General features: G+C 40.4%; 1 non-coding gene across 1 annotated transcript; it reads right to left on the reverse strand.

Annotated features, from left to right (window-relative positions):
- Positions 1-21097: 21097 nt before the first annotated feature.
- LOC142435121 (U1 spliceosomal RNA) lies at positions 21098-21262 on the reverse strand. Its single transcript, XR_012781261.1, has one exon. It is a non-coding gene; the product is annotated as a U1 spliceosomal RNA (small nuclear RNA).
- Positions 21263-27051: the final 5789 nt, after the last annotated feature.

Genomic DNA, 27051 nt, shown 5'->3' on the forward strand with positions numbered 1-27051 from the left:
AATATAATTAATATAAAACCATTAAGTGTGTACCTACCAATTAGTTTATGAAATTATATTTTTCAATAGTTTAATTTTTAAGTAGTTTTAGAGTTAACGAAGAGTTAGAAAAATAGGACAGAGAGTTCCTATAAACCAGTGGTTCTTAACCTTCCTAATGCCACGATCCTTTAATACAGTTCCTCATTTTGTGGTGAGCCCCCTAACCATAAAGTTATTTTTGTTGCTACTTCATAACTGTAATTTTGCTACTGTTATGAACCAGGTGACCCCTGCGAAAGGGTCGGTCAGCCCCAAAGGAGTCACGACCTACAGGTTGAGAACCGCTGCTGTATACCATTCATCTGGCGTTGCCTCACATTAACTTGATACTTACCGTGGGGTAGTTGTGTGTCATGGAGTTGGCTTCAACTCATAGCAACCTGAAATAAAACATTGTCTGGTCCTGCACCATCTTCACAATTGTTATTATTTTTGAGTCCATTGTTGCCGCCAGCATGTCAATCCATGTCATTGAGGATCTCCTTTTTCACTGACTTTCTACATTCCTAAGCATTATATCCTTTCCCAGGAACTAGTCTCTCTCTTTTTATATGTCCAACATATGTGAGACAAAGTCTAAGCAACATTCTGGACATACTTCCTCCAGGGCAGATTTGTTTGTTTTCTTGGAAACCCATGGTATATTTAGTATTTTTCACCAACACCTTAACTCAGGCATAAATTCTTCTTCAGGCTAACTTCTTCATTGTCCACCTTTCTTTTTTTCCCTTTTCATTGTCTTCTTTACATGTTCATGTAAGGCTATTGGAAATTCCACGGTTTGGGTCAGGCACACTTTAGTGCTCAAAGTGACTTATTTGTTCTTTAACACTTATAAAAGATTGTGCATCAGAATTGCCTAATGCAATATGTCATTTGATCTCTTGACAGCTGTCTCCATGACTGTTGATTATGGGACCAAGTAAAATGAAACCCATGACAGTTTCAAACTTTTCTCCATTTATCATGATTTCTGTTGGTCTAGTTGTGACGATTTTCGTTTACATTGAGTTTTAATCTATACTGAAGGCTGTATTCTTTGGTCTTCATCAATAAGTACTTTAAGTCCTCCTCACTTGCAGCAAACAACATGTGTCATCTGCACATACAAGTTGTTAATGAGCCTTCCTCCAGTTTTGATACTGCATTTTTCTTTACATAGTCCAGTTTATATGATTATTTGCTCAGCCTACAGATTGAATACGTATGATGAGAGGATGCAACCCTGACATGCCCCTTCTGTTTGAATGACTATTTCTTGGTCTATGTACAGGTTCTATATGAGCATGATGAAGTGTTCTGGAATTCCCATTCTTCCTAATGTTATACGCAGTTTGATATGACCCACATAGTTGAATGCCTTTGCATAATTAATAAAATACAAGTAAACATCTTCCTAATAATCTTTCAGTCAAGATCTATCTCAAATCAGCAATGATATTCCTTATTCCACATCTTCTGAATCCCACTTGAATTTCTGGTAGCTCCTGCCATGTACTGCTGCAACTATTTAAAAATTATCATTAGCAAAATTTTACTTGCACTAGTGATTGTTTGATAATTTCCACATTCCTTTACGTCATCTTTCTTTGGAATGGGTGGAAATACAGATCTCTGGTAGCCAGTTGTCTGTCTTCCAAACTTCACTTTTTTAAAATATCTCAATTGGTATTTCATTAATTCCTGGAGACATATCTTATGTTAATACCTTCAGTGAAGCTTGAATTTCTTTCTTCAATACCCTCAATTCTTGATCAGAGGAGGGGGTGCCCAGAAACAGAAAATTTTTTCAAAGCTATGTATTTAATTTTTTTAATAACACAACTTATCACCTTCAAAGTACTCTCCATTATGCTTAATACATTTGTCAAACCTGCAATTCCATTTTTGGAAACATTTTTCAAACTCATCTATTTGGATGGCTGACAGCACCTCCCTTGTTTTTTTTTTCTTCACCTCTTTTATGTCATCAAATCACTGCCTTGTTATGTCACTCTTCATTCAGGAAAACAAAAGGAAGTCACAGAGAGCAAGATCAGGTGAGTAAAGTGTGTGGGGTGAGAGGCATGCTGTTTTTGCTGAAAACTGGCGCATAGAGATGGTTGTGTGAACAGGTGCATTGTCATGGTGGCAAAACCAGTCCCCTGTCTGCCACAAATAAGGCCTTTGTTTGTTGCACACTGTTGCACAATCTTTTCAAAACCGCTGAATAGAAAGCTTGATTAATAATTTGACTTGGAACAAACTTCAAATGTACATCTAGAATGAGGTTTGTCATCAATCAACATTTCACCTTTTTCAAAATGAGAAAACCCCTGTACACTTGAGTTTATCCTATAGCACTGTCCTTGTGAGCTATGTTCAACATTACAACAGTTTCTGCTTTCCTAAGCAGGAAACAAAATTTCACAGCCACATGCTGTTCTGTTAAATTGAGCATCAAAAACGAGGTTTGAGCAAAACCACTTTGATGAAAAAACTTTACTGTGACCAGAGAGCACCTTCCCAGGTGACACCCCTGCATGCACTAACTCAGAGCGAGTTGCTCAGTGCTCGCCTACTGGGAAAATGTGTACTCTTCAAGCTCTGCTCTGCTCAGCCCAGCGCAATTCTGGGTTCTTGGGAGTACCCCCTCGTATACTACCTCTTAAAATGGTTGAATGTTGATCAATTATTTTTGATAAAGCGATTCAGTGTATTCCCTCCATGGTACACTTAACAAAACTAAGAAATTAGCTTTAGTACAATCCTATAAACTGTAGACTTCATTCAAGTATTACTAGGTTTTTCACTAATTACCTTGTTCTGATCTAGGATCCAATTAAACATACCACATTGCATTTCTTAGGAAGCAGTAGTCAAGTGCTCAAACAATGCATTGCATTCAGTAAATCTGCTGTGCAAAACCTCTTTAAAGTGTTGAAAAGCAAGGATGTTACTTTGAGAACTAAGGTGAACCTGACTCAAGTCAAGGTACTTTCAATTGCCTCATATACATGTGAAAGTTTGACAATGAATAAGGAAGACTGATGAAGGCGGTGCCTTTGAATTAGAGATCTGGTGAAGAAATTAGGGAATACAATGGACTGCCAAAAAAACAAATAAATCTGTCTTGAAAGAAGTACAGTCAGAATGTTCTTTAAAAGCAAAGATATTGAGACTTCATTTCACATCCTTTGGACATGTTATTAAGAAAGACCAGGCCCTGGAAAAGGGCATCATTGTTGGTAAAGCAGAGGGACAGTGAAGAAGAGGAAGGCCCTCAATCAGATAGCTGGAGACAGTGACTGCAACAATGGGCTCTAACATAAGAACAATTATGAGGATAGTGCAAGATAAGGCAATGTTTCATTTTGTTGTACATAAGGTTGCTATGAATGGGAGTCAACTCGGCACCTCACAACAAATTAAAAAAATACAAGAAGCTTACATAACAACAAAAAGACATACACAAATAGATCTATGTGTCTATATTTATAGGTTAAGTATTAAGGTGGCAGAAGGACCTTGGGCCTCTACTCAAACACTCACTCAATGCATGAATACTTTCTTTTATTAAATTGGAACTCTATGATGCTCACTCTCCCGACACAACTGCTGGAGCCAAAGTGGGTGAACAAGTAAATGTGGTGAAGAAAGCTGATGGTGCCCGGCTCTCAAAAGAGATAGTGTCTGGGGTCTTAAAGGCTTGAAGGTGAACAAGTGGCCATCTAGCTCAGAAGCAAAAAAGCCCACCTGGAAGAAGCACACCGGCCAGTGCGATCATGAGGTGCCAAAGAGACCAGGTATAAGGCATCATGCAAAAAAAAAAAAGATATATGTGTGTGTATATGTATATATATATGTGTGTGTATGTATATGTATATACCATATATATATATACCATATTGAATGAAGGGGGAAGTGCAGAGTGGAGACCCAAGGCCCAAGTGTTGGCCAATGGAGATCCCATCATAGAGGGGTTTAGGAAAGGAGATGGATTAATTAGGGTGCGAGGTAGTACCGATGAAGAACACAGCTTTCCCCCAGATCCTGGATGCTTCCTCCCCCCAACTACCATGATCCAAATTCTACATTGCAGGGCTGGATAAGGCAGAGGTTGTACACTGGTACATATGAGGGCTGGAGGCACAGGGAATCCAGGGTGGATGATACCTTCAGGACCAAGGGTGTGAGGGGCGATGCTGGGAGAGTGGAGGGTGATTGGGTTGGAAAGGGAGAACTGATTACAAGGATCCACATGTGACCTCCTCCCTGGGAGAGGGACGGCAGAGAAGGGGTGGAAGGGAGACTCCGGATAGGGCAAGATATGACAAAATAAAGATGTATAAATTACCAAGGGCACATGAGGGAGGGGGGAGCAGGGAGGGAGGGGAAAAAAAAGAGGACCTGATGCAAAGGGCTTAAGTGGAGAGCAAATGCTTTGAGAATGATTGGGGCAGGAAATGTATGGATGTGCTTTATACAATTGATGTATGTATATGTATGGATTGTGATAAGAGTTGTATAAGTCCCTAATAAAATGTAAAAAAAGAAAAGAGGAGAAAATAAAAGAAAATGATTAGGGCAAAGAATGTACAGATGTGCTTTATACAATTGATGTATGTATATGTATGGACTGTGATAAGAGTTGTATGAGCCCCTAATAAATTGTTTTAAAAAAAGACATACACAGTGTTTTGATATAGGGTTGCACAGCCTATTATTGTAATTGCTGCCAATAAATTGTACATATGTAAAAAGTTGAATTGGCAAAAGTTGCGTGATAGATACTTTTACAATGACAAAAAAAGTAGCTACTGAGGTAGCTTATTGTGGGAACAGGTCTGGCATGCAGGGGAGTGAGGGAGATGGAGTCACCTATGCACGCACACAGACTCTGGAGACTCTGATGGCGTAGATCTATTTTATTATTGTCTTTACACAGTTTATATAGGGAGTATATGCCAATCAATTGTTACCACGCTTAATTCCTTGTTCTTATAACTGACCCTTATAAGGTTATGTAATTGTGCAATGAGGAAGTGTAGGGCTTTGCTGTGGGCTAGAGCAACGAGAGGAATGTGCAAGCTTACAGAACTGACTAGTTTTGGGGCCATTTTGTCTCACCAGTGTGCTGGGACCCATTTTAATAGACAGTTTGCTGCTTCTCAGGCCCACTCGAGAAGGCTAACAGCGTTCTGCACTTTCTACACCATTCCTCCTTTGTGCATTCTAATTCCACAGCCATCACCCCACAGCTTATATGTGAATAAAACAAAACTCATGGAATTTGGTTTCTTGGTTTGGAGGCTTAAGGTCATGGTGTCTTGGAGCATCCCAATTATTGGCCTAATAACATATTTAGTGCTTTGTTCTACCTCTTAGCTTCTTGTGTAGTGCCTGGGATTTTAAAAGCTTGCAAGCAGCCATTCAATGCAAACAATTGGTTTCTATTTGCATGGAACAGCAGGGGAAAGAGAATCAGGAATAGGAGGAGTACAGGGAATGTGTGGCTAATTGCCTCACAATCAACTACCTCCTTTTGCCACAAGACCAGAAGAACTGGGTGATATTTGGGTACTTAAAAAAAAAAACATTTTACTGGGGGCTCCCACAACTCTTATCACAATCCATACATATATCCATTGTGTCAAGCACTTTTGTACATTTGGTTCCTTCATCATTCTCAAAATATTTGCTTTCTACTTGAGCCCTTGGTATCAGCTCCTCATTTTCCCCTCCCTCCCTGCTCCCCCCTCCCCATGAACCCTTGATAATTTATAAATTATTATTATTTTGTCATATCTTACACTCTGTGACGTTCCCCTTCACCCACTTCGCTATCTGTCCCCCAGGGACTTGGGTACTTTTACTGAACATTTTAATCAAATATTCTATAGAAAAATCCTGAATAAAAGGGAGAAACTCAAAACAGAATTTCAAATTCTTGTGGAATCTAGATTTTGTGGTGTCCTGAAGGTTGGATCAACCTCTGGAACTGTTGCTCTTTAAACCTTTAACCAAAACTAGCCCTTATAAGTCTACTTAAAATCAGATAATAGTTTAGCTTAATTAGTATGTGTGTGTGTGTGTGTGTGTGTGTATTAAGCTTTTTTACTCATTTTATTGGGGGCTCGTAAAATGGTTATCCATACATACATACATTGTGCCAAGCACATTTGTTGCCATCATCATTCTCAAAACATCTGCTTTCCACTCTAGCCCCTGGCATCAGCTCCTCATTTTCTCCTCCCTTCTCGTTCCCCTCTCCCTCATGAACCCTTGATAATTTACAAGTCATTATTATTTTGTCATATCTTACACTGGGAATTATGCTTTAAAAAAAACTATGTGATCAGATTGGCAAGAACTAGAACGATTAAATAGGAACCGACGGAAGCAAGGAATCTGTGTTATTCTGTGAGGAACAACTCAGAAAAGGAGTGTGAAAATAGTTGTACATGCACTAAATTGTGCATGTACAAACTGTTGAATGATTTCATATTTTGCTGTGTATATTCTCAATGTTACTGCTAATAAGGATCGTTTCCCTGGAGAAGATGAATCAATTCGCTAACTCCAAGTTAGAGGGAAAAATAGAAATTTATTAGAAAATAACACCAGCGTGGATGCCGACAACAACGCAAGCTGACTTAACTTGCGTGCTGTTTGAAATCAGAAAACATAGCAAATATATTAGTTTTTATTCTGGAATTCACACTTTGGGGAGTCATATAGACTCAAGTTTCAGGATAATCCTTGGAGATGGTTATTGACCCTGGCCAAGTAGCACAATAGGGTTTTTTAAAGTCTTAGTCTCAGGATGTCGTAATTGACTCACCAAATAACAGGACTTAGCTTTTGGTGCCTATCAGGAAAATGAAAGAAGAACCTTAGTGTTATCTCGTTCCTCCAGAAGACATCCACACCCAACCTGTTTGCCCCTAAGCAATCAAAAACAAGGTAGTGTACATTAGGCTAACTGCATTTATATGGTGGATTTCCTAACTACAGAAAGTTTAAGTAAAAGAACTTGGGCTATATCAACAACAACAACAAAATAACATTTAGGGAAAAAATATTATCAGCCTAAGAAACCCTATGAGACAGTTCTGCTTTGTTAATACAGGGTTGTTGTCAATTGGAATTTACTCAGGTGCAGTTAAATATGTAAAATGACACACACAGAGAAAAAAAGACTGGAAAAAATGAACAGACCATTGAATTGTGGGGCAAGTCCAAGCATCTACTATATGTGTATATGTATATCCATATATATTTGTATGTGTGTGTATATATACTTACATATAATGATTTATATTATATGTCATTATATGTAATGGAAATTCTTGAAGGAGGGAAAGGTCAAAAAAATATGTGACTTTTATTTATTTATTTTTAATTAATAAATCTTTTTATTAGGGCTCATACAGCTTTTATCACAATCCGTACATACATCAATTGAGCAAAGCACCCTTATACATTCGTTGCACTTGTCATTCTCATAATTCACCTTCCACTTGGGTTCCAGGAATCAGCTCGGTTTCCCTTTTTTTCCTCTTCCCCTTATTTTTTTTTATTGACAATGCCAAGGCAGTAAACTTCTTGGATCATAGTAAACATTGGTTAGCCTTGAGAGGAATGTGATTTGCAGAACCTTTCATTGTGCACCTGCTGAGGAAAGTTAGGTCTCATTTTTGTATCCCCTCAAAATATTTACTAAATGAATATGGTGAAGAAACCATCAGAGGAATTTAATTGTATGAGACCGAATGTACCATCAGGAATGGAGGACAGCAAGAACATGGTCGTGCTGGTAACAAAATGGGATTGCAAAACCAAATACTTAACTTCTACCAAAATACAAACACACACCACCACCACACATGACAACCATGACCAATAACAACATCAAACCCTTGGTACTCTTTCCTTTTGGATAATTGATGCATTTGTCTTCAATACTTTTAAAAATCGTTTTAGTAGGGGTTCGTACAATTCTCATCACAATCCATATGTACATCAATTGTGTAAAGCACATTTGTACATTCATTGCCCTCATCATTCTCAAAACATTTGCTCTCCACCTAAGCCCCTGGCCTCAGCTCCACATTTCCCCCTCCCTCCCCACCCCCCCAAAATGTGACCATAATGGCTCAAAACTTAGCAAGTCTTATGAAAACAGTGAATCCACAGAGCCAAGAATCTCAACACATGTCAAACACAGTAACATGGAGAAAAACTACATGTCATAACTAAATGGTCTTAAAAACAATGATAAAGCAAAAGTTTTTTACAGCCAGTAGTGAAAGCGGGTATGTGTGCGCGCGCGCGTGTGTGTGCAAATTGTTATGTACAAAGAAATAAAGATCAGAATGACAGTAGATTTTTTATTAGAAGTAATACAAACAAGATAATTGGGCTAAAAAGGTAATTTGGGCAGCTACTTTAAAGTACTGAAATTAAAAGTTATCAACCTAGAATTCTGTGCTCAGTGCCTATAAAAAGGTTAGCAAGAGGTAAACCTTAAACTGAAAATATACCCTGAACTCCTCTTTAAACCAAACTCAATTAGAAAATATTGTCTGCCTTGAGCATGGTTCTCTTTTAAAGAATTATCTGTGTGTGATCAAATTGACAAAGTAACAGATTAGGTGAAAGGTTTAGGGGGCCAGTGAGTTTGTCTTAATAATAGTGAAATAATTTGGGAAAGGATATCAAGAAAGGTGGCACAACTTGAAGAAAATAACCAATGTCTTCGAATTGTAGACCTAGAAATTGTTAAATTTGTATGTCTTCTTGTATATATTTTCATTAAAGGGGGGGGTGTAGTAAAAGAGGAGTCCTTGTGATAGAACTGTTCTGTATTTTGATTGTGAAAGTGGTAACACAAACCTACACATATGATAAAATTGCATAAAACTACACACACACAACATGCATGTAAAACTGGTGAACTCTGAATAAGGTCAGTATGTCATATCCATGCCAAATTTTTATTGTGTTAGTGTATTGCAGTTATTTAAAGTGTTACTACTGGGGTAAACTTGGTGTAGGGTAGATGGAATTTCTGCCCTTTTTTTCTGGATAATTGTATCTTTTCACTACTCTTGGTTCTTACAAATACTGCCAAAACCTATGGGTGTGGTGCCAGAAAGATTATTATTGGTATAATAAAGAAACATTAAACCACCACTGAGAATGAACATAGGAGCTATGGAAGCATTAGGCTGCTAACTGCAAGGCCAGCAGTTTGAAACCACCAGCCACTCCTCAGGAGAAAGAATTACAGTCTTAGAAATTGACAGGGGTAACCTGTCCTATAAATGTCACTGTGAGTTGGCATTGACTTAATGGCAGTGAATTGAGCTTTAGAAAATGACCATTAAATTCACCACAGTAAGCACTTTATTTATTGGTTTCAGATGAGAGACTTTAAAAAGAAAGCACTATAAATACAGTTAAAAAAATAAAACAAAACCCTTTTGTGCTCTTTCTTCTATTCCTCACCTTCTTTCAAAGCAAACAAGTAATATTTTGTTACTGTGTTTTCTCCCTTAAACTTTTTATGTATCTAGTGCTTCTGTTTGAATCTGACGTAGTTAGTTTAGTGTGCCAACCTGGCCGATAAACACATGTGGGGTTAATTGAAGGGCGGAGGGATAAATGGCTCTGGTGAGCCTCGTCTTTCTAGTTCTCCGGTCTCTTGTTTTGTGATGGTCCCACCAGGGTGCAGCTGCCTTAACCAGTTCCCTGCTTCAGCTGGCAAGGCTCATTTCTTGCAAGACATCCCTGAGAAGAAGCCACATGGACCTACCCTGATGCAGCCCTGGGTGCTGGAGCAGTGGTGTGGAGACCCCTGCCAGCGCTGGGAGATGTTTACACATCAGTGACTCGGCTTTCCTCCTACAGTTGGCATCATTGCGTCTGTTTTGTGAGATGGAGGAAGACTTTGTGGATTGGTGTTGGACATATGGGTTAATGGGTTAATGTTGGACTTGTGGGTCTTGGAAGCACTGGGTTGGGATGTTTTCTTGATGTGCACTTAACTTTTATATAAAACTCTCTCTTATACATGAGTTTCTGTGGATTTGTTTCTCTAAAATACCCAGACTAACACAGTATCCATAAACAATTTGTAGAACAACTTTAGATACTTCACAGATTTACATGAAAGGACATTAATTTACCAGGTTCTTTTTCATTCAGCACTGTTTTTCTATTAAGTAGAGATCTAGTCAATTCTATTTTTAAGCTCTAGTTAACTCCTATATATAAAATTTCATTGTACAAAAAACTACAGTTTTATTAGTCTATTACTGAATATTTAGGTTGGTGTTAGTTCTTTTGCTGTTATAAATAATGCTGAGATGAACCTCCTTGGACATTTTCCTTGGACAGGACTTCTTTGGGCATATATAGTAGAAGATGGAATTGTTGATCTATATATATATTTCTTCTATTTGTGATTTTTAATTATTACCTTTGAATCTATAGATATCTCAAGAAGCTAAAACATCAAAAGGTAGAAAATCCAGAACAGAATCTCTAATTATTAGGAACTCTGGAATTTCTAGAGCAGGAGAACTGGATGAATCCCTGAAACTTTTGACCTGAGAGAATCTTTAAACCAAAAACTGAAAAATATCCTTTGAAGTCTTTGCAAAATCAAACAATGGTCTAGCTAAACTATTAAATAATATCTTCCTTGAGCAGTATGCTCTTCTAAGAACTATCTATATGACTTCAAAGTGACAACAGCAACTTGAAAACTTGGATACGAACTTTGAAGCGCAGGAGTTTATGTTACTGGAGAAACAACTCAGGAACAAGAGTGTTAAATGGTTGTACAACTTGAAAAATGTAGTCCATGTGACTAAACTGTACCTGTTGGAAATGTTGAATTGCTGTATGTTTGCTGTGCATATTCTTTTGAAAAAATAATATTATTGGGGGCTCGTACAACTCTTACCACAATCCATACATACATCCATTGTGTCAAGCACATTTGTTGCCATCATCATTCTCAAAATATTTGCTTTCTACTTGAGCCCTTGATATCAGCTCTTCATTCCCCCCTCCCTCACAAACCCTTGATAATTTATAAAGTAGTATTATTTTGTCACGTCTTACACTGTCCGACATCTCCCTTCACCCACTTTTCTGCTGTCCGTCCCCCAGGGAGGAGGTTATATGTAGATTCTTGTAATCGGTTCCCCCTTTTACCCCACCTTCCCTCCACCCTCCTGGTATCGCCACTCTCACCACTGGTCCTGAGGGGTTCATCTGTCCTGGATTCCCTGTTTCCAGTTCCTGTTTTTAACCAGTGTACATCCTCTAATCTAGCCAGATTTGTAAGGTAGAATTGGGATCGTTATAGTGGGGCGGGGGGGGGGGGTGGCACAGCATTTAGAAACTAGAGGAAAGTTGTATGTTTCATCTTTGCTACACTGCATCCTGACTGGCTCGTCTCCTCTCTGTGACCCTTCTATAAGGGGATTTCCAGTTGCCTACAGATGGGTCTTGGTTCCCTTATCTGCACTCCCCATCATTCACAATGATTTGGTTTTTTGTTCTTTGATGCCTGATATCTGATCCCTTCGACACCTCATGATCACACAGGCTGGTGAGCTTCTTCCATGTGGTCTAGATGGCTGCTTGTTTACCTTCAAGCCTTTAGGACCCCAGACGCTTTATCTTTTGATTGCTGGGCACCATCAGCTTTTTTCACATTTGCTTATGCACACGTTTGTCTTCAGTGATCGTATCAGGAAGGTAGGCACCAACTAATATGTTTTTCAGTTCCTTGATGTCTGATAACTGGTCCCTTCCACACCTTGTGGTCAGACAGGCTGGTGTGCTTCTTCCATGTGGGCTTTTATGTTTCTCAGCTAGATGACCGCTTATTTATCTTCAAGCCTTTAAAACCACAGACACTATATCTTTTGATAGCCGGCCACCATCAGTTTTCTTCACCACATTTGCTTATGCACACATTTTTCTTCAGCAATTGTGTCGGGAAGGTGTGCATCCTGGAATGCCAATTTAATAGAACACTATGTTCTTGCATTGAGTAACTGCTTGAGTGGAGGCCCAATGTCCATCTGCTGACTAAACCTATAAATATATGCATGTAGATCTGTTTCCACACACTTTTATGTAAATATATTTACATATGTACATTACAGTTTTTAGACCTCTATAAATACCCCTGGTTGCCTAGTTCTTTCCTCTATTTCCTTTTACTTTCCTCTTGTCTCACTATCATGCTCAAGTGATTTTGGATCACTTGTTGCTCCCCTGTCCCTGGGTTAGTCAGCACCACCTCCTCACCCCCGCCTCACCCTTTCCTGTGTCCCCCGAGAACCATTGGTCCCGTTGTTTACTCCTCCAGACTATTCATCCAGTCTATCTTATCTAGATAGATCTGTAGAGATAACACTATGCACCAAAAATCAATCCATAGCAAGATAGGCGATGAAAGAGAACACAGTGATGACAACAAAAAAGAAAACCAATTACCCATAGAAGAGTAAATTAATTAAAGGAAAAAAAAATTAAAAAGAAAGAAAAACCTGTAACTAGATCAAGGTCGACTTTTGATCTCTAGGTGTGTCCTTTAGTCAGGTCCGCTGGGGTATCATGCTCTGGCCCCAGAGTCTGTCCTTTGTACTCCCTCGGGGGCTACCTGCTCTGCTCCCACAGTTGTTCTGCCACATGCTTTTAGTGGTTTGCCTCGGTGTCATGGGGTCAGTCCAGGCCAGTCCCAACACTGAGTCTCCAGTGTTGTCCCCTTTAGAGCCCTGGATGGGTTCTTACTTTGTGTCCAGAAAGCAGGTGTTTTGAAAATGATGATGGTAACATACGTATGAATGTGCTGGACACAAATGATGTATGTACGGATTGTGAAAAGAGTTGCATGAGACCCACACACACACATACACACACACACACACGCACACACACAGATTTATACAGTACGAGGGAATATAACAGCTAATTAGTCCACACAGCAGTACAGAAAGCTGAGTTCAATTCACTTTCGTGGAACAGTTAATATAATGGAGGTCCTTCAGCTCATCAGGGCTGCTGGGTCAAGGAAGCAGGTAGCTGAGTCTTCCCTTGGGCAATGTAGGCAGTCCACCCACAGGTGCACCCACCAACCGTCAGCAGCTCAGGAGCTTAGCAAATCAGGCCCAGATGGGATATGGAACTCAAGCGATGCATGACAGCAGTATCCACCATCCTCAAGCTGAAGCCATATACTCACCAGTAGCGTGGCAAAACAGGTCTTGAAGGAACCTCAAGCTCTAGCAACACGATCCATGGATTGGCTGTCCCAAAGGTAGTGTAGCTCACAAGTTGAAGCAGATAACTAGCTAAAGCTGGTCTGATGACCAGAGAGCAAGAGAGAGGGGTGTACCTTCTTGCTGAACCATTTATCTCTTTTCCCTCCAATCAAACTGTGACCTTATTAATCCCACATTTTTCTTTTTGCCTGGTTGGTACAATAAACCTACCTATCACATTTGATTTTTAATGTTTTTAAGTTTGGTCTCCTTAAAGAGATAGAAGTTCATATTGTATTGATTTTTTAAAATTATTTTATTGGGGGCTCGTACAACTCTTATCACAATCCATACATACCACCATCGTGTCGAGCACATTTATACATTTGTTGCCATCATCATTCTCAAAACATTTGCTTTCTTGTTTTCCCCCCACAGAGGTAATTAGTTTCTGCATTGAATGATTCATATACATTTTGTTTTGTAGCATTAGTTGCAATCCCTTCAATGTAACAGCACTCTTCAAGTCCCGCCCAGGGTTTCCATCTTTCATGTCTCCTCTTGCCTTCTGAATTTTTATTTTGAGCAAATGCCCAGAGTCACCAGAAGAAATTATTTTCTGCATGCTTCTTTGCTTCTGATGGGGAGAAATCAATAGTTATATCTTGGGCACTTGAAAACTTCTGTTTTATTGAAAACTTTTAAGCCTGGCTAACTCTATGAATTGCTATGAAAGGTATCACATTAAAAGGTCCTGGATAGAGTGAGAGAAAAATGTGTAAACAAAACTCAAAACCATAAAAGAGACCAGGTTTACTGGTTAGATAAAGACTGACAGAATCCCCAAGACTATGGCCCTTGGTAAACCTTCAGGCCTAAACTGAACTCATAACTCAACTTCTTTTCTTTCTCCCTACCTTCCCTCCCAGCCTCCCTTCCTCCTCTCTTTTTTTTTTCTCTCTCTCTCTCTTATCTTATTTTTATTTTATTTTTTTTACATTTTATTAGGGGCTTATACAACTCTTATCAAAATCCATACATATACATACATCAATTGTAAAAAGCCCATCCGTACATTCTTTGCCCTAATCATTTTCAAAGCATTTGCTCTCCACTTAAGCCCTTTGCATCAGGTACTCTTTTGTTTTCACCTCCCTCCCCGCCCCCCTCCCTCATGAGCCCTTGATAATTTATAGATTGTTATTTTGTCATATCTTGCCCTATCCGGAGTCTCCCTTCCCCCCTTCTCTGCTGTCCCTCTCCCAGGGAGGAGGTCACATGTGGATCCTTTTAATCAGTACCCCCTTTCCAACCCACTCACCCTCCACTCTCCCAGCATCGCCCCTAACACCCTTGGTCCTGAAGGTATCGTCCACCCTGGATTCCCTGTACCTCCAGCCCTCATATGTACCAGTGTACAGCCTCTGCCCTATCCAGCCCTGCAAGGTAGAATTCGGATCATGGTAGTTGGGGGGAGGAAGCATCCAGGATCTGGGGGAAAGCTGTGTTCTTTATCGGTACTACATTGCACCCTGACTGACCCACCTCCTCTCCTAAACCCCTCCTTCCCTTCCTCCTCTCTTTCAACTGTTTTTAACTTGTACATTAAGTGGGGTTTACATTTCAGGCCATCAATATGTAATAAAACAATTTATACTGTTAATCAAACTCCCCAATAGTTTATCTTTTTTTCTGCTCCTTGATTTCTCCACTCCCACTTGTCTTTTACTGTCTTCCACTTCATCCAAATAAACATCCATCAACTAATGAAACTATTGTTTTATCTTCCCTCCTTTGCTCGCACCCTTTGGCAATCTCCGACGTCAGTTCCATTTGGTATTAAAGTTGTGTTGTACTTTTTTTACTCCTTATAACAGTGTTCTTATATAATACTTGTTTTTTGTGATTGTTGTATTGTGGTGGCTTGTGTGTTGCTGTGATACTCGAAGCTATGTCACTGGTATTTTAAATACCAGCAAGGTCACCAAAAGTGAAACGGTTTCAGAAGAGCTTCCAGATGAAGAACAGACTACAAAGAAGGACTAGGCTGTTCACTTCTGAGGAATTAGCCACGGAAAACATTGTGGGTAGTAGTGGAACACTGTCAGACATGGAACACATCATGAATACCAACAGAACATTGTCAGATATAATGTCACAAGCTGAGCCTTCAGGTTGGAGGGCACTAAAAATATGATGAAGAACTGCGTTTTCAAAGTAGAGCAAAACTTTTAGGTATTTATTTACTGATGGCACATGACTGAAAATGAGAGGGAAATGCTGCAACTATCAAGAGTTGGAAATTAGAAAGTACGAAGTATGCATTTAGGAAAACTGAAAGTTGTAAAAAATGAAATAGACCATACAAAGATCATTAGGGAGCTGAAATGGACTGGTATAGGTCATTTTGAATCATATCATATGGTATACTATGCCAGAGTAGCGATACCATGAGGGTAGGGGGAAGGTTGGGGGAGGAAGAGGGAACCGATTGCAATGATGGACCTATAACACCCCTACCCCCAGGTGAAGGGAGACAGCAGGAAGTATAAGATATGAAAATAATAAGAATTTATAATTTGATCATAGGAAAAAATTTATACTTTATCGATGGCTCATGAGAGTGAGAGGGTGGGTGAGGAAGGGAAAAAATGAGCTGATGCCAAGGGCTCAAGTAGAAAGAAAATGTTTTGAAAATGATGATGGCAACATATGTACAGATGTGTTTGACACAATGGGTGTGTGGTTTGTTGTAAGAGTCCCCAATAAAATGATTTTAAAAAGATATCTTGCAAAAATATCTTGCATATTTACATTTCATTACCCAAAAGTACATCCATTCATAAAGCTAATTAAATAAATCTTTCTAAATATGAGATTAAAACATCATTTCCAGCATGTGAGAAGAAAATTTATTTATTTTACCATATGGGTATGCTTCTTCAACCTTATCTTTGGAAAATGGACCATTTAAAGAAACAACACATTTTTTTCTAAAATTCGCATTCAATTTTACTTAGGGTTAAATATACATGAAGTGTGCCTTTTTGTTTTAAACTTGATATGCTTTCATGCTTCTTAATTTCCCCTTTTTTCTTGCCGTTTTATACTAAGATACTTTATAAGATATTTGGTTTTCGTGGAGCGTGGATGGAGAACATATACCAATTCGGCAATTTCTACATGTACAATTCAGTGACATTGATTACATTCCTATCTTTCTTTTCTGACTTGTTTGTGAGACAAAACTCACGGCCTTATCTAACCTTTTGAGTTACTATTGTGAGTTAGATTCTATGTAGATATATCTTAAATTAGCATACTGCTCAAGACAGGCAGTATCCCTTTATTCTTTTATTTATTTTTTAACATTTCACTGTGTAGTGGGTGAAGGTTAACAAAGAAGGTAATCAGTTTTCCATTCAACAATTCATATACATTTTGTTTCATCTCCCTCCCTGCAATCCCTTCCAGGGAACACCACTCATTCCACCTTCTCCCTGCTTTTCTTTGTTTCCCGTTGCTCCTTCTTAACCTTTCTGGACTTTGTCCTTGGGTAAATGCTGCCCTTTTGCTTTCAAAGAATTGGTTACCTTAAAGTGTGCAAACTTCTCTAATTTAATTATTTCCCTGTATTTGTATTGAGAATCTTATTTTTCAAACCTCTGAGAGTTTAAGAGATTTCATAATTGTTATTTTAACAGATGTTAATGTTAGGTAGCTTAGCCTAGGGAACTGGGAAGTCCATTATGCATGCCCGGGAGAGCCAGCAAAAGACAAAAGCTGGATTTTCCCGCCGGTGGGCTTGGATGGGCGTTACACCTGGAGCAGCCCACCTGGGCCGGGTGATTGCAATTCAGCCAATGGAATTGACCTGGGGTCGTTCACCACACCTCCCCCCCCCCGGGAACCCTTAAAAGGCAGGGACCGGAAGGGAGAGGCTCTCTTGGTCTTGTCTTGTCTTGCTTGGGTGGTCTGGTCGTCTTCGTGGGAGGAGAGAGATCCTTGCGTGACCTGGGGCAGTCTCTGCCAGGCCGCATGGTCAAAGGAATCCTATGGGTGCCGCGTAAAACCTGATGCTTCTTTGAACTAAATTCACTTGGATCACGAGCCCGGCTTCGGCGTGAAATCTTTCTCGCGTGGAGCCAAGGACCGAGGCTGAGATTTAGGCCGGAGAGAGAAACCTAACGTTACTAAATGTTTTCCCCCCTTTTTATTCTTTGTCCTCAGAGCTGCTCATAAAATCATAACTATGGTGGGCAAGCTGCGTCAACTGCGTCTGTGAGGCCATCCATGGTATCCCTGAGAGTCACTTTATTAAAACATCCTCTTCCAAGGGCACAGGAGGGAGGGAGGAGTGGGGAGGGAGGGGAAAAAAAAGAGGACCTGATGCAAAGGGCTTAAGTGGAGAGCAAATGCTTTGAGAATGATTGGGGCAGGGAATGTATGGATGTGCTTTATACAATTGATGTATGTATATGTATGGATTGTGATAAGAGTTGTATGAGTCCCTAATAAAATGTAAAAAAAGAAAAGAGGAGAAAAAAATGATTAGGGCAAAGAATGTACAGATGTGCTTTATACAATTGATGTATGTATATGTATGGACTGTGATAAGAGTTGTATGAGCCCCTAATAAATTGTTTAAAAAAACAAACATCCTCTTCTAGACACTTTACATGCATTATTTAATTTAATCAGTAAAGAGATGCCCCCTCCCCCAGGGGGACAAACAACAGAAATGTGGGTGAAGGGAGCTAGCGGGCAGTGTAAGATATAAAAACAATTTTAGAGGGGCCGGCCCAAATCCCAACTACGTGGACACCTGCCCCTTCCCCCAGAAGAATTCATTTCAGAGGACAGCATTGAATCTGCACCTCTGGGAGTGGGACGTGTCTGATCAGAGCACATGGGAGCCAATGAAGGGGGAGGAAGAGAAGTGGAGCACATCCTGGCCCACCAAGCCTTGAGGATGATATTTCCGCTCAGAGCAACCAATCCACAGAGAAGACCACATGGCTGGCCCCACTATGAGGCATGATATCCCTCACTGACCCGTAGCCCTACAGGGGACAACCCTGGAGACACACTGTGGTAATTGCGTCTGATCTGATTCCACCACACCGAGGCAAAACACTGAAGGTATGGAATGGAGCAGCAGGGGGAACAGAGCAACAAAGTCCTCAGGGAATACCAAAAATAGACTTTGGGGCCAGGGCTTGGCATCCCAACAGACTCAACTGGAAAACACTCCTAAAGGCCGGCCAACAAACAGTCCTTGAACTAACTACAAGCTTTTCTTTTTTGTTGTTGTGTTTTGCTTTGTTTTTGTCATTGGTTTGTTGTTGTTTTGTTTTATTTGGTTGCTTGGTTTTGCTGTCTTGTTTCTGTGCATGTTATTATCTTCGTAGGTCTGTCTAAATAAGATAGGCTGGATGAACAATCTGGAGGAGAAAACAATGGGACCGACATTTCTGGGGGGACATGGGAGAGGGGGAGGTGGGGGGAAAGGAAGTGGTGTTAACAAACCCAGGGACAAGGGAACAACAATTGATCCAAATCAGTGGTGAGGAGGGTGTAGGAGGCCTGGTAGGGCGTGACCAAGGATAACGTAACTGAGAGGAATTACTGAAACCCAAATGAAAGCTGAACATGATAGTGGGACAAGAGAAAGTAAAAGGAAATAGAGGAAAGAGCTAGGAGGCAAAGGGCATATATAGAGGTCTAAATAAAGGCATGTACATATGTAAATATATTTAGATATGAGGATGTGGAAATAGATCTATGTGCATATATGTAAAGGTTTAGAATAAAGGTAGTAGATGGACATTAGACCTCCAGTCAAGTACTCCTTCAATGCAAGAACACTTTGTTCTATTAAACTGGCATTTCATGATGCTCACCTTCCCCGACACAATCGCTGAAGACAAAGCAGGTACATAAGCAAATGTGGTGAAGAAAGTGGATGATGCCTGGCTATCAAAAGTTATAGCTTCTGTGGTCTTAAAGGCTTGAAGGCTAAAAAGTGACCATATAGTTCAGAAGCAACAAAGGCCACATGGAAGAAGCACACCAGCCTGTGTGATCACGAGGTGGCGAAGGGGTCAGTTACCAGGCATCATCAGAACAAAAATTCGTATCATTGTGAATGAGGGGGAGTGCGGAGTGGTGAGCCAAAGCCCATCTGTAGCCAATTGGACATCCCCTTATGGAAGGGTTGCGGGGAGGAGATGAGCCAGTCAGGGTGAAGTGTAGCAATAATGAAACATACAACTGTCCTCTAGTTCCTAAATGCTTCCTACTCTCCCACCCCTCTCCCCACACACACACTTATCATGATCCCAATTCTACTTTATAAATCTAGCTAGACCAGAGGATGTACACTGCTGCAGATGGGAACTGGAAACACAGGGAATGCAAGACAGATGATCCCTAGAGGATCAGTGCTGAGAGTGGCCATACCCAGAGGATGGAGGGACGGTGGGTTGGAAAGGGGGAACTAATTACAAGGATCTACATGTGACCTCCTCCCTGGGGGATGGACAACAGAAAAGTGGGTGAAGGGAGACGTTGCATTGTGTAAGATATGACAAAATAATAATTTATAAATTATCAAAGGTTCATGAGGAAGGGAGGAGTGTGGAGGGAGGGAAAAATGAGCCAGGGGCTTAAGTGGAGAGCAAATGTTTTCAGAATGATGAGGGCAATGAATGTACAAATATGCTTTACACAATTGTATTATGTATGTATTGTGATGAGTTGTATGAGCTCCTAATAAAATGATTTTTAAAAACCCAATAATTTATAATTTATCAAGAGGTCACAAGGGGGGGAATGGAAGAGGAGCTGATACCAAGGGCTCAAGTAGAAAGGAAATGTTTTGAAAATGATGATGGCAATATATGTACAAATTTGCTTGATACAATTGATGTATGGATTGTAATAAAAGCTATAAGAACGCCCCGTCAAACAATTTATAAGAGAGAGAGAGAGAGAGAGAGAGAGAGGCCCTTATCCCCATTTTAAAAGTTAGGAATTTGAGGATACTAAATGCGGTTAAATCATGTTCCCAGTGTCAAATAATCAGTAAGAGATGAAGTTATTGAACTCTAAGAAACACGGGTTTTTCAATTGTGTTTGTGTCATTCCAATGATTGCTCCCCCTTCCATACTCCATTCCCACATTGTAACTTTGTCTTTCATATTACTGTGGTTTTCTAACATTTCTCCTAAGTTTTCAATATTCTCTTTATAGGAGACACTATTATCCATTCTCAGACTCCTGCTTTATTTATGTTTTATTAGCTGCCCTCCCTCCACTTAAGAAATCTTAAAAAATTATGGTGATGACAAATCAAAGGTAGTCCTTCAAATCTTTAACTCCCACTTTTCTTTTTTTTAAATCATTTTATTAGGGGCTCATACAACTCCTATGGCAATCCATAATACATGAATTGTGTAAAGCACATTTGTACATTCATTGCCCTTATCATTCTCAAAACATTTGCTCTCTATTTAAGACCCTCACATCAGCTCCTCATTTTTACCCCTCCTTCCTTGCTCCCCCTCCCTCATGAAACCTTGATAATTTATAAATAATTGCTTTGTCATATCTTGCCCTGTCCGACATCTCCCTTCACCCACTTTTCTGTTGTTCGTCCCCCAGGGAGGAGGTCGCATGTAGATCCTTGTAATCGGGTCCCCCTTTCCAACCCACCCTCAACTCCCACTTTTCTTTGCCACTAACTTGCTTCACACTTTTTTGTTTCTTTTTTTTTTTCCGTTAGGGGAGAGCGCGAACGCAGTCCCCACTACCACAAATTCTGTAGTCGAGTTTCCCACATTTGAGGAAATCGCAGGGGTCAGCACATCCGGAGTGCAATGGATGAGCCTCGCCCTGCGAAAATCACCACTTTTTTGTTTCTTGACATGTCATGTCCTCAGAATATTGTTTTCCTTTACATTTTATTTATTTTGCGATTGTTGTCGAGAATACACACAAAACGTACAAAAATCCAACAGTTTCTCTGTGTACAGTTCAATGACATTGCCTACATCCTTTGAGTGGTGCGACCCCTCTCACCCTCATTTGTTCCTTCCTTGTTGGTATGAACATACTATCACTCAAGTTTCCTGTCCTTCAAATTGCTGTTGTCTAATTGATCCTGTTAGGTTTCTGGCGTGGGGTACACCTTGGTTCTCTACGTTACCCATTGAAAGAAATTGCTGAAGTGTGTTTTGTAATCCAAATGAGTTTTTATGAAGGAAAGGAAAAGGTGCAGATTTTACAGTCTCAAAAGGGTACTCACTATTTCTGGAAGGCATGCCAAGCTGCGCGGAAGCCACATTGGGGTTCACAACTGGGCACAAACAACTACGTGGAGAAGAGCACTCACATGTGTGGAGCTGGGGAGTCCAAGAGAACAAGCTCTTAGGGCCCTGAGAGGGTTCTGAGGGGGCACGCTGGCACGTGCACCCTGCACCTCTAGAGGCCCTCCTTACATGATGCCCCTGAGTGAGGGCAGAGCAAAAGAGACCTGCGGCAGGCCAAAAGGGGGTGCCAAAAGCATGTGCAGAGCGGTGCTTCCTGCCTTTATTCTCTCCTGTCCCCTGGCTGGGGAGATGTGCTTGAAGGTATTGGTTGACTTCTGTGACTGAGTTTAGGCCCACCTGGGTGATGGCATGGCCTGGGTGGAGGCTAAGTTTGGGGTTTCACGTGTGCTAGGGGGTCCTAGTCTGTGCATGCTCAGTTGGGGTTTTCCACAGGTGTCCAAAGGCTGCCTGATTTCTTTCCAGCACCTCTATGTGGGCCTTTGCAGAAGTTGGAAAGACAACCCCACTTATCCCTAAATATAGTTACCTTTCATTCCCATGTAACCCAAACAAAAACTTATTGCTATGGAGTAGATTTTGACTGGTAGCAACCCTATTGGAAAAACAGAACTGCTCCATAGGGTTTCAGAGACTATATGAAAAAAAGCCTTATTTTTGACACTTTTGTTGTTGTTGTTGTTGCTTTTTCTTTTTTAGGGAAAAGAATGGCTTCATTTAGACAAACAGATGCCAATCATTTGTGTGCTTCTGGACATCAAGAGTTGGTTCTGGTTAAAGGGAGTTTAATGAACTGAAAGTCACATAAGATAAAACCAACCATTTGAAAATGAACAAATAAGTGGCCATTAGTCTGTTCATAAGGTTCTACCTCTCCCACCTCTACCTAGTTTTAAACCATTTTCATCACTCCCAAAGGAAATCCCATACCCATTAAGCAGTTGCTCTCCCTTACCTCCTCTCTTCAATCCCTGGCAACCACCAAGCTGCTTTTGGTTTCTATGGATTTGTCTTCTCTGAATAGTTCATGTAATTAGAATTATACCTTATGTGACCTTTTGCATTGGACTCCTTTGGCATGGCATAATATTTTTAAGCTTATCCATGCTGCAGCATATATTGGGACTTCAGTCTCTTTCATGATTTAATATTTCATTCTATGTACAGTTTGCTTATATATTGATGGGCTTTTGGGTTGTTCCCACTTTTTGTCTATTGTCAATAATGCTGTTGTGAACATATAGTTTGAATATCACTTTCCAGTTTTTTGTATTTGGAGTGTGCTTTTTATGTAGAAAATCACAATGAGCAGCAGCAGAAAGACTGGGGGAGGTGTTAAGGAGAATCACATAATCTACAGTGTGACAATTTTGCACATGGATGAAAGAAAATTCATAATAAAATCTCCAAGTGTTCCTTTTTTAAAAAAATAAAATAAATAAACCCAACAGACCTTGCTCCCTACCCCTAAACTCTGTTGCATATAAAACAGTTATAATCACAAGAGATTTTGAGAGCAATAAAAGTTTATAAACTGTATAAAGTTTTTTTTTCTTGCTCCCAAAGTGTAAGATTCAGGGTTTCCCTTGGGCTTCTCCAGTAAGTAATTCCTCATTTTATCTAGCAAAAATAAATGAATCTGTTGAGAATAAATCTAGGTAAAGAAGTGGCCATCCAGCTCAGAAGCAACAAAGCCCACATGGAAGAAGCACACCAGCCTGTGTGACCACGAGGTGTCAAAGGGATCAGATATCAGGATTCAAAGAAAAAAAATATCATTGAGAATGAGGGGCAGTATGAAGTGGGAACCCAAAGCCCATCTGTAGACAACTGCCCATTCCCTTATGGAAGGGTCATGGGGAGGAGATGAGCCAGTCAGGGTGCAGGGTAGCAACAATGAAACATACAACTTTCCTATAGTTCTTAAATGTTTCCTCCCATCACTATCATGATCCCAGTTCTATCTTACAAATATGGCTAGACCTGAGGATGTACACTGGTAAAGACAGGAACTGGAAACACAGGGAATCCTGGACAGATGACCCCTTCAGGACCAGAGGTGAGAGTGGCGATACCAGGAGGATGGAGGGAAGGTGGGGTAGTTAGGGGGAACTGATTACAAGGATCTACATATAACCTCCTCCCTGTGGGACGGACAACAGAAAAGTGGGTTAAGAATAAATCTGTTTTAAAACATCAATCTATTAAGGTATATTTACCTGTGTCAGCATATATAACAAAATGCCACAGGTATAGCAATGCATCAGCATGAACCATGACTGGTCAACTTGCAGAGGTGGTAAGTTGCAGAGCCAAATAATGAAGACCTTGAATAATGAAAAACCTCCATGTTCCGCCTCCCTGGTTGAATGTCCAAGTAGATCAACTATAGGAATATGGCTTTCTGCATTTGATTGTTTATAAAAGCTAAACCTACCATTTGAATGTTCAAAAGCAGCGCGACGTGTTTTATCATGGGAGTGAAAGCTTGAGCTGTAGCCATCTAACTGAAAAATACAAAGTCCACATGGAAAATGCACACCAGCCTGTGAGATGACAAGGCATCAAAAGGATCAGGTATCAGGCATCAAAGACAAAAGAAACCAAAACAAAACCATAGCATTGTGAATGAGGGGGAATGCAAAGTGGGGACCCAGGGCCCATCTGGGGGAAATTGGACATCCCTTGCAGAAGGGCTGTGGGGAGGTGACGAACCAGTCAGAGTGTAGTGTAGCAACTATTAAACATACAATTTTCCTCTAGTTCTTGAATGCTTCCTTCCCCCTCCCCCTCCACTATCATGATCCCAATTCTACCTTACATAACCAGCTGGACTGGGAGATGTACACTGGCATGGATAGGAACTGGAAATATGGGGAATCCAGGACAGGTGAGCCCCTCAGGAACAGTGGTAAGAGTGGCGATATCGGGAAGGTGGAGGGAGGGTGAGGGAGAAACGGGAAGCAGATGACAAGGTCTACATGTAACCTCCTCCCTGGAGGACGGACAACGGAAAACTGAGTGAGGGAGACATCGGATGGTGTAAGATATGATAAAATAATAATTATTTATAAATTATTAAGGGTTCGGGGGAGAGGGGAGTGGGGAAGGAGGAGAAAATGAGGAGCTGATGCCAGGGGCTCAGGTGGAGAGTGAGTGTTTTGAGAATGATGATGGCAACATATGTACAAATGTGCTGGACACAAATGATGTATGTATGGATTGTCAGAAGAGTTGTATGAGCCCCTAATAAAATAATTTTTTTAAAAAGCTTGAGCTGAAAAGGTAGTGGCCATCAGTATTTTCCCAAACAAACAAACAAACAAACAAAAATAACCATGTGGGACATTTGCTAGCTTTTCCCCCTGCCTATCAGCACATCCCTAGTACTATCTCGTTTTGCAAATTCTTTTAGTTCCTTAGCAAGGCTTATCACAATCAGTGAGTTTGTGTGAGGGCTACTTTGCAGTGAGGCATAAACTCTTGCAAACTCAGGAGCAGAGTTAGCATCAAATGCAAATGATACTTCCTGACAAGTGGGTATCTGGGCCATTATCGTTCCCTTGGACTTGGTTATTCTGCACTGGAGGTAAAAATGTTGAAAGAGAAGAGACAACATTATGATTAGTTTTTGATTCTGCTTCATGACTCCTGTGGTGTCAATGAACACCCCACTCGTGTACTGATCCACACAGGTATCTGGAGCAACATTAAGATCGTGCTCTTACCACTGGTCCCATGGTGTGATGGTGAGCACTCTGGACTCTGAATCCAGATCGTGGTCTGCCTGATTCTCATCTTTAGGGAGAGAGTTCTCTTTCCCTTAAGAAGAAACTGCAGAAGCTTCACTGGGAGAAGACCTGTCTAGGTAGTAACTATATGACGTTGACTAAGAATATTTTCTTTCATCTAAAGGCACAGTAGTTGGAACAGTACCTGGAAAATATGGAATTGGTGATAGAATTGGAGCTGGAGATCACATGATAGAATTTTGCAAAATCAATGACTTGTTCATAGAAACCCCTTTTTGCAGCAACAAAATGGACTTCCCCAGATGGAATACACAAAAATGAAATTGACTACAACTGTGGGAAGACATGATGGAGAAGTTCAATATCAGCAACTAAAACCAGACTGGGGGCAGCCTGTGGAACAGATCATCCACTGCTCATATGTAAGTTCAGGATAAAGCTAAAGAAAATGAGAACAAGTCCAGAACAGTCCAAATATGACCTTGAGTCCATGCCACTTGAATTCTGAGAACATCTCAAGAACAGATTTGACACATTGAACACAGAAGAGCTGATGAGCTGTGGGAGGACATCAGTACCATTATTCATGAAGAAGGCAAAAGGTCAATAAAAAGCCAGAAATGTACCATTGATGTATGGGATGTCATAAGAGCTGTAAGAGCCCCTAATAAAATGATTTTTTTTGAAAGACAGAAATGAAAGAAAAGATCAAAGTGGATGTCTGAAGAGACTTTGAAGCTCGCTATTAATTGTAGAGTAGCTAAAGCAAATTGGAAAAAAGGATGAAGTCAAGGAGCTCAACAGAAAAATTTAAAGAGCAGTTTGAGAAGAAAAAGCCAAATATAACAAAATGTGCAAGGACCTAGAACTAGAAAGTGTTTGGAAGAACACTCTCAGCATATTTGAAACTGAAAGAATTGAAGAAAAATGCAAGCCTCCAATTGCAGTTTTGAAAGATTCTATGAGCAAAATATTGAGTGATGCAGGAAGCATCAAGAGAATATGGAAAGAACACAGAGTCACTGTACCCAAAAGAACTAGTGGACATTCCACCATTTCAGCAGGTTGCATATAAGCAAGAACCAATGGTGTGGAAGGAAGATGTTCAAACTGTATTGAATGTATTAGCCAAAAACAAGGCTTCAGGAATCAATGAAATACCCATTGAAATGTGTCAGCAAGCTGATGAAGCACTGGAAGCACTTGCTCCTCTATGCCAGGAAATCTGGATGACAGCTACCTGGCCAACTGACTGCAAAAGATCCAGATTTGTTTCCATTCCCAACAGAATGCGCAAATTATAGAACAATATCACAGATAGCACGCACAAGTAAAATTTTGTGGAAGATCATCTGATAATGTTTGCAGCAGAACATTGAAAGAGAACTGCCAGAAATTCAGGTCAAATTCAGAAGAGGACGTGGAACTAGGGATATCATTGCTGATGTCAGATGGATCTTGACTGAAAGCAGAAAATACCAGAAAGATGTTTACTTGCATAAGCAAATATGATGAAGAAAGCTGATGGTGCCCGGCTATCAAAAGAGATAGTGTCTGGGGTCTTAAAGGCTTGAAGGTGAACAAGCGGCCATCTAGCTCAGAAGCAAAAAAGCCCACCTGGAAGAAGCACATCGGCCAGTGCGATCACGAGGTGC

Source organism: Tenrec ecaudatus, chromosome X (genome assembly GCF_050624435.1).
Source record: "Tenrec ecaudatus isolate mTenEca1 chromosome X, mTenEca1.hap1, whole genome shotgun sequence".
NCBI lineage: Eukaryota > Metazoa > Chordata > Mammalia > Afrosoricida > Tenrecidae > Tenrec > Tenrec ecaudatus.